The sequence below is a fragment of the Choloepus didactylus genome, chromosome 23, assembly GCF_015220235.1.
Source record: "Choloepus didactylus isolate mChoDid1 chromosome 23, mChoDid1.pri, whole genome shotgun sequence".
In the NCBI taxonomy this organism is placed as follows: Eukaryota; Metazoa; Chordata; class Mammalia; order Pilosa; family Megalonychidae; genus Choloepus; species Choloepus didactylus.
Genome location: NC_051329.1, coordinates 24700070 through 24709336, shown reverse-complemented (window position 1 = coordinate 24709336; position 9267 = coordinate 24700070). Strand labels below are relative to the sequence as shown.

Sequence of the window (9267 nt, the reverse complement as noted above, 5' to 3'; positions counted from 1 at the left end):
AAAATGGGGGATATCGGTGCCTCCTTGCAGGGTGCCAATGAGGCCTGAATGCAATATGCCTGGTGCTTCTGGCTGTGGCTCCTCACCTCATGTCCTTCTTCGGTTTTTTCCCTGCGATGATAGTCTTTGCTAATTTAGCCTTCCAACTAGCTTTCCTGCTACAAATAAATCTGCCATGCACCTGCAAACTGGACTGTGGTCTTTTTGACATGGGTTTCTTCAAGGCCATGACTGTGTTGACCCCTCATGGGAACTCACTGAATGAATGAATGAACGAACGAATGAATGAATGAATGCTGCTGGCTCAGCATGAGTGCTCAGTGTTTGCTGTGCGAATGAGTGAATGAATGAATGAATAAAAACCCTGCCATCTGCAAGCCAGTGCTTCCTCTTGCTTTCCACAGGGCCCACCTCGCCTTCCCCATCTGAAGTTCCAGAGCACAAGTAACCAACAAGAAACTGGGGAGAGAGGGGTTTGATCTGCATGGTGCAAACACTGCTTGCAAAAAGAGGAATAAAAAAAATGCCAATTCCTTCTTTTGGGGGGAAGAGAAGGCGTCAAGACATGTTAAATGCTTAGAAAGGAGGTAGCTGTTTGTTTTCCTTCTTCCTTTTGCAGGCTGGAGGGGGCGGGGGTGAGTGCAGGAGGCGGTTCATTATTTTTCGGTGCTCTGAAGGCAGGTGAACAGGGAAAGGCAAACTGCAGCCTGGCATCCTGCTCAGCGGCTTTGAAAAATGTAGAGCTCTCAAGGCAAGGAAAGGGTTTGATGCAATTTAAAAAAGACAGACTCCCACACCTCTCAGAGCCATATGTTTCCATTCAGATCGCGTTACCCTCGAGGTGGGTGCTACTGCGGGCTGTGCAGCCAAGCCCGGCTGTTCTGCTGATGCTCCCAGGACCCCCGGCTCACCGAGGAGGCAGACGGGCTGAGCAAGTGCACACGGGTGGGTACGAGGTGCCAGTGGCAGCCTCTTGGCCAAGCTGAGGCTGCAAAGCGGTGACATACGCCATTTGGTGTGCCCAGCGCCAGCGCAGAATCAGGTTGTCGCTATCTGGGGGGAAGGTAAGACGCTGAAAACATAAAAATAAGTAAACAGTATGGCGTGTGCATTCTGCACCAGAGCTGACGGCATCTGGGGATACGACTGCCTGTCCCTTCCCTCTGGGATGGGGTCAGGCTGCCAACGGGTTCTGTTTTCTTTCCCAAGTTTGCTTTCTTGTGTTGTAAACAGGTGTATGGGGCGAAAAGAAAGTTCTGTGGCCAAATGAGTTTGGGAAATACTGGGCTCCTGTCTCTTCTTCATTCACTCCTTCCCTCTCTTCCTTCCTCTCTCCCTCCCTCTTTCCTTTCTTCCCTCCCTCCCTTCCATTTCTTTATTCAACAAAAATTTATTATGCACCCAGGGATCTCGCAGTCAGTAAGAGATACCAAATCCCTGTGCTTTAGATTCTTGAGGAGAAGTCATGAAACAAGTAAAAACACAAGCAAGCAAGATCGGTTCAAGTAGTGACACTTGCTTTGAAGGAAAAAGCCCAGAGTGGCAGAGTGGGGAGAGGGTGGGGATGTCCACTTTAGGGAAGGTCTCTCTGCAGTCTCCTTTAGGGAAGGTCTCACTTGTCAGTGAGTCTGAGCAGATTCAAGGAGGCTCTCAGCTCCGGGACTTGTCAGAGCCTTTAATGCACAGATGTGCTCTGTGCTTTGAGCATCAGGTTCTCTGTAAGGAAGCATCTGAAGGGACATGTCTTGGCATCTGCATCTCCCTCTGCTTGAAATGCTGTTCCCCAAACCACTGGCTCTCACACCTGGATGCACATTAGAACCTTTTGGGGAGCTTTTAAAAAAAATGCTGCTACCTGGGCCCTGTCCCAAACCAATGGCATCAGATTTTCTGGAGTAAGTCTCAAACATCAGCATTTTTTAAGCTCCCGACTGTTTCCACTGGGCAGCCAAATTGGAGAACCTCTGCTCTCCACCACCTTCCGGTGCTTTCTCATTTATCCTGGTTTCATCTCCAACATTATGGCCTCAGAGAGACTCCTATCTAAAGCTGAGCCCCCAATCTCACGCTGTCCTCAACCCCAGTCATCCTCCGTCACCTTGCTGGGTTTATGTTCTTTCCAGCACTTATCACTGTTTGAAATTACCCCACGTAGTCATTTGTTTAGTGGCTGTCTGCTTATTGTATGCCCCCCCACTCCAGCCCCGCTGGGCTGGGAGCTGCAGGGAACAGAGGTCTATTCTATCGTGTTCACTTCTGCTTCCCCAACACCTGAACGGAGTTCATCCAGCACAAGGCAGGGGGAGCCCTAAGTCTCTGCTGACTGAGGGAGGCTCTGAGAGGTTAATCTGCTTTCCTAAGGTCTCCCAGCGGGGATTAGGACCCATGCCAGGTAAACTGCACCCCCAGACCTCTCCTCTTAGCCACGATACAGCACACAGATAGGAAAACTGTTCCACAGATGGGGAAACCGAGTCTGGAGCAGAATCAGTCTCCATCTCCCCACAATCAGGAAACAGGAGAAGTCTGTGACTAAGCTAGGTCCAGAACCCAGGCCTCATGCCTGTCAACCATGGTCCACGGCCATCGGCGGAAGTCCCGGTGACTTCTGTGCTGCTGTCTGATCACCTGAGTAGACCCAGCCTTTGTGTCTGGGGAGGGAGGCTCCGGCCTCACGCCTTCCACTGCCAGGAGACCTCCAGGCAAGGAGGTAGGCACGAGCGAGACATTGCAGGGGCTTGCCTTACTTGGGCCACCCTCTCTGGGTTTGCTTCCCCAAGCTCATAAATAAGATCTGAATGGAAGGAAAAAAATACCCCAGTAGCAATTTATATTCTTTTCCCTTCCTGCCCAGCATCCCCCCACCCCCATATAAGATTCTGGGGGATGCAGGGCTTGGTTTTTCTCTGATGGTAAGAGATTCAGGTGGGCTGGGAAGGAGGAAGCAGGCTTGAAGCTGGCAGGCAGGAGGCCTCAGTTAGGTTCTGGAAACCTAAGTGGGCTGTTTCCTCTTTTGTAAAGTGGGGGTCATGCCTCCTTCCTCCAGATCCTTAAGCTTTGCCTCAGTGGTATTACTTAGAGGGCAGAGGGGAGAGAATAAGCATGAATATATGCAAAGATGTGCTACAAGGATGTTCAGCACAGCATTATTTACATTAGGAGAAAGCAATTGGAAACAATCTAGTCCTCCAACACTAGGGGATTGGTTTAATAAAGGCATGCAATGGAGAAGCATATAATCATATAAAACTTACTGTAGAAAAATAGTGAATGACATGGATAGATATTCTCCTTGTTATGTCATGTTTTTTTTTAAAGAGCTAGTTGTAAATCATGAAACCTCTGACTATGGTTTGTTTGTTTTTTTTTGGCAACCAAACAGTACACATTCACTGAAAAGACTGGAAGGAAATGGGCTGAACTATTAACTTTAGGTATGTAGGGGGTTGGGAATTACTAGTCATGTTTATGTCTCACTTTGGCTTGCCTGTGTTTTTTAGAGTGAACATACATTACTTCTGAAACAATAATTTTTAAAATTTGCAAAAAGAAAAGCCCATGCCCTCTCCTCTCACAATATTGTTTTGAGAATCAACTGAGATAGACTGTATGAAAATATTTGCAAACATTCCAAGTGTGACATGAGTATGAAACATAACCACACTTGCCTAGAAACAGTGTTGCTTATGGAATTTGAAGAATATTATATATACACATATATTTAATGCTCTAATCATGGGGAAATTGCTCAGTATTTGGGCAATTTCCAACTGATGAACTCCTATTCATCCCACAAGGCCCAGCTCATCTTGCCCCTCTTCAGGGAAGTATCCCCAGCCAACATGCCTAGAGTGAAGGCCATGGGCTCCTTCCTTTTTTGTCCAAAGCATTAATCTCTTCCTAAATTGGAAAACTCATCTGTTTATTACTCTGCCTACCCCATCAGACTGGGTACCCTTGGATGGCTGGGGCCATGACATTTATCTCTGAAACCCCAGATCCTTACAGAGCACCCAGTGCATAGTAGGTGCTAAATAATTGCTTGGTGAAAAAAAATAGATGAATGAATGACATGCATGCCAGCTTCCTTTACTCAAGAGAGGGCTCCTGAAAGCATCTGCGTAATTCCAAGCTATAAATTGAATCGTATTTTTAAATGCACTAGGGGGACTTGCTATTTAAAGGAACCCTGATGTAAATCCTTTTTATAAAATAAGACATCTTGAGTAATGCGAATAATTGCTCCCTGACATATCTGTTTATAAGATGAAATTTTCAAGGATCAGGAAGGCTGGTGCATTTTTAAAACTCAATTTGCAAATATGCCAGGCTCTGTGTTGAATGCAGGCCTGACTGTGGAGTGGCCCGACCCCAGTGGACTCAGGCTGCATGACATTCACCAGTGGTGCTGTCTTAAGAGCTGGGGACAAGTATCAGCCTCCTCAGTTTGAATCGTGACTTCCTCACTTTCCAGTTATGTGACCCTGTGCCACTTAACTCTCTGAACCTTGGTCTGTAAGCTGAGGGTAATAAAATATCTGCCTTAAAACCATTGTTGTTAAGATAAAATGGGACAGGACATATCAATGGCATGGAAAATTGCCCGGCTCAATATGTATTTGCTGTTATCATTAGGAGGCAACGTGGGAAACAGGCCATGTGGGGTGCGTGCCTTGGAAACCCTTGGCCATTAGAGTTTTGTAGATTTGTGTGGCTCTGCTTTTTCATAATGGCTGTCAAGCCTCGATTTCTCCATCTGCAAAATGGGGCGATAATACCAATGGAATGAAGAGCCATTGCATTATAAAGAAAACAGTTATGTTAAGTGTTTCAGAGATAATTCAACTAATAACAATCTTTCTTTATTTTTTATCATTGTAAAATAGAAATAACAGAATTTACCATTTTAACCATTTTCAAGGGCACAATTCAGTGGCACTGAGTCCATGAGAATGTTATGCAACTATTGCCACTATCTAATTGCAGAACTTTTTCATCACCCCCAAAAGAAACCTGGAATCCACTAAGAAATCACTCCTCATTCTCCGTCCCCCAGGCCCCGGCAACCCCCCTGCTCTGCTTTCTCTATCAGCAATTCCACTTCTAGGTATGTACCCCAAAGAAATAAAAAGAGGCATCAAACCAAAACTCATACGTGAGTGTTCATAGCAGCATTATTCACAATTGCCAAAAGGTGGAAACCACCCAAATGTCCATCACAGATGAATGGATAAACAAAATGTGCTCTATCCATACAGTGAAATACTATTCCATCTTCCTACATTTTTGAGAAGGACAAAAGATTATTCATTTAGGCCTGTTCCCATCTTGCTCTCCACCCCCTGCCCCCAGCTCACAGGAGAGTGTGCTGGCTTGGATGTGTCGGGAAGAGGGGATGGGGTTGACATCCCTTCCTTGCCCCTTGGGCATCTTCTGGAAGAGCTTCTCCAGATGTACCGAGCTCCAACACAGCTCTGTGAGTTCCTGGATCCAGAGGGTGGCAGAGGCTCCTACTAAGTATATGGGCTGGGCATACTGGGAACGGGGGCTGTTTATTAGCATCAGCTCTCATGGGACACAAACAGGCCTGACTACTAGATATGGGATAACAATGTTAGGCATGGATGATAATCTTCTGCCCCCATTTCACAGAGAGGGAAACTGAGCCCTGATGTCCCATAGCTGTTCAAAAGAAGCAGAGCCACACAGATCTGACATGCAGTTTGGAAAATTGCACCAACAGTGGGTGCCTTGAGTACCACAGCTCTCTTTAAGGAATGTTTTATTACAAGGCACGATGGAGACTTCATTTTCCAATTACCAGGCTCCTAAAAGCAGAGCGTGGGATGGGGATTTGCGGACAGGATGGTGAGTCAGGATCAATGCAGCTTCCCAAACAGTCTTTCTGTAGACCGGAAAAGGGAGAACGTGGCTGCGCAGTCTCTGGGACTCTCTGGGTCCAGGCTGCTGGGAGAACCGAAAGAGACAGGAGCTCATCTGGTTGGGGCTCAAAACAGTGTAACAAGCACAGCTGCCAATTCTCGGTGCTTTCTGGATATGAACGCATTTCACCCTCTTCATGGCAGCCCTTCATCATCCCCACTTCCCAGCTGCATTAACGGAAGCATTAAGAATTAAGTCCTAGGCTCAACTTCACACCCAGCTAATGAGCTGTAGGGTTGGGATTCAAACCCCAACCCCTGGTTCTCAGTTCCTGCTCCCAACCAATCTGCCACACCACAGAGTCTCTCTTGACCCAGAGATTCATCGTCTTTTGACTAGTCTTCCATTTTCTTCTGACTTCATCAAGGAGAGGGTCTCAACTTGCTGTTACTTTGTCTTTAACACCTCTCCAATGCTTACTAATATTTTTTAACGAAGAGAGAGCAGGCCCCAGGCTCATTGCTTCCCTGGCAACCGTGTTGAACGGGAAGTGTTATTAAGGTGGGATGTCCATGACTAAATTTGGGAAATGCTGCTCTCTATAGAAACAGATTCTAAGGGATTCTGAGATAGGCTCAAGGCCTCAGAACAAGTAGATCTCTCAAAAAGAACTAAAAAAAAAAAGAAAAAAAATTGGTTTTTTGACCATCTGTCACCTTGAGGCTTTTCACTCCAATTCAGTTCCAAAACGATTCAACAAATACCTCTAAAATGACTAGCAAGGGGCTTACCATAGATGACAACACTGAGAATCGCAAACGCTATACAAATATAATGTATCAGGATTTCCTTTATCTTTTTATCGAGGGGATTATTCCTTTAGTTATACTTGTTTTCCTGCAGACATTTTGCCCTGAAAGGGTTACAATCCCAAGCAAAGCTTTTTCGTAAGCACAAAGAACTAATATTAGCAGATTGGGGTTTCTGTAAATATTCATTGTAATCTGTGACTTGGTGAGCATCAAATTTCACCCTCCCGAAAGCTGCACATTTATAACTTGTGAATTCATAAATATTTACGAATTCACACAATCATCACTGACAAATTATTTCATCTGACAGCTCCACACAAGCTCTGCCTGCCTTTGTGAAATTCTGATCAAATCTCGCGTAAACTTCCCGGGTGACAAGCAGAGATTGAACGTAGCTGAAATCACAACCAGATTCTACAGATCTAATGGGTCAGTAACTGATCCTTACGACAGCGGCAACCTGCGTTAGGGCGATTCTGTTGTACGATGGGCTGCCAGATGTTCCCAACAACTGTACACATATTTATAGCAAAGTGCCTCCAAAAGTGTCCAAAAATGGGGTCGTGATCATGTCTTGAGAAAGAGACAAACGCTAGAGTAGGGCAGGCCGGGTTTGAATTCAGGATGGGCTACTTGAGATCCGTGTGATCTTTAACCAGTTTCTAAACCTCTCTGAGCCTCAGTGTGTAAGCATTGAATTAGGGATAATTAAACCGGCAACACTGCAGGGTTGTTGTAACAATTATAGACGGTGGCAGTGAAGGTCTTGGTCCAGAGTGTCAGAGTCTGAGAACTGCCAGGGCCTCAGGAAGGAGATCTAGCCCAAGAAGATAGAGCTACAGAGACATTAGAATATAGATGATGTTTGAAATTGTGAGTGTGGATGAAAGATTGCCCAGAAATAGCAGTCAGAACGAGAGAAGTAAAAGATCAAGAATAGAAGCCCGAGTGATACAATAGTAGGGGTCAGCGAATATTGATTTTACTATTACTGTAGCTCATAATAGTTTGAATAATAACCATTTCCAGCATGACGCTTTTTTAGTGTTTTCAAACCCACGCAGAGGTGGCCCTGCTGGAAAGTCCTTTCCCCATGTTGCTACTGACAGATGCTCAGGAGGGGCGTTTCTGAGTGTGGTTTTAATTGTTGCACCCTAGACACAGGGGTTGTACCTCCCACACAAACCAAAGGGCATCGTAACTATCCATTTGCTTACTGGAGTTATTCTTCATCCGTGCTCCTCTGCAAGGACCCGAAACAACTTGCCTTGTTTTTTCCCTCTCTTATTAGGTGACTGAACTTTATTCTGGCAAATATGAGCTTGCCTCCAGGGCAGTGGGAGTAAATTCTCACCGTCCTTCACCTGGGCTGAATCAGGGTGACTCAAGCCCAAAAATCTCACTTTGGGGACACTTAGCCGCAGTGGACACAGTCCAATCTCTGGCAGCGATGACAGGTTTAGTTTAGTTAGACTCGATTCTGAGCACAGGGCTGCAGCCAAGGCAGCTTTAAAGACCAAATAAAGCCAGTACTATTCCTTGGCTTAAATCTCTCCAGCAGCTTCCTGTAGCATCTTGCCACATGCCCTGAGGGGTCTGACCCTGCCCACCTTCCCAACTCTCTCTCCTGCCACCTGCCTCTTATCCCTCCCCTCTAGCTGCCTTGGACTCATTGTGATTTCTTAAACAAACTGAGCTCATTCCTTCCTCTGGGCTCTCACACATGCTGTTCCATCTGTCTGGAATGCCTTTCCCGCACAGGTCTTCATGGGTCAGTCTCCGTCTTGTCACCCAGGTTTCTTGTAGACTGCTGCCTTCTCAGACAGCCTTTCCTGACCCCCCATCAACAGTAACCACTGTTCACCAAATTAATTCTCTTTTGATGACCCCCATTTCATTTTCTTCATAGCATTATCAGCATTACTTGAAACTATCTTATTTCTTTTCTTATTTATTTCCTTTCTGTCTCCCTCCATTCACTTACTTATAAGGTCCACAAAGACCTAACCGACTGCTTGCATCCTCACCATCCACAGCACCTTCTGTATGCACCATTACATACAGTAGGTGCTCAATAAATGCTTGTACAATTGGATAAATAAATGATCATAGTTATAAACAGGGCAGGCTCAGGATTCAGACAGATGGTGGGTGAACTCTAAGCTCTACTGTACACTAGTTTTCGGCAACTGGAACCCCGACACGCCTCGGCTTCCCATCTCTATGAAGTGCACAGTAATTGCACATCTTGGCGCACCATGAAAATTTAGAGACTCAGCCCCATAAAAAGTCTAGCCCAGTGGCCAGCCTGGGAAAAACTCAGAAACAGATGATGGCTCTATTCTGCAGTCAAAGTTGATACTAAGTAACTGCTAGAATACTGGATCTGGGGCTTACAGCGGTGCTGGGGCTTAAAAACCCTACATTTGCACGCACAGAATTCGTCCTTCTGACCTTCCCCTCCCCGTCACTGTTTGCAGAGCCTTCTGAGTGTGTTGGTGGGGAAACCCTGGCATATTTTGAGAAAAAAGCTTGTGAGTTAATTGTAGTCTTGGGGACTCCTGTAGGTATG

General features: G+C 45.9%; 1 long non-coding RNA gene across 1 annotated transcript in view; it reads left to right on the top strand.

Moving 5' to 3' along the window:
• The first annotated feature begins 717 nt into the window (after positions 1 to 717).
• LOC119519646 overlaps positions 718 to 9267 on the top strand; it is a 12022-nt gene continuing 3472 nt past the window's right edge. The window contains exon 1 of the long non-coding RNA XR_005214059.1: positions 718 to 1064. This is a non-coding gene — a long non-coding RNA (uncharacterized LOC119519646). The remainder of the gene's footprint in view (positions 1065 to 9267) is intronic.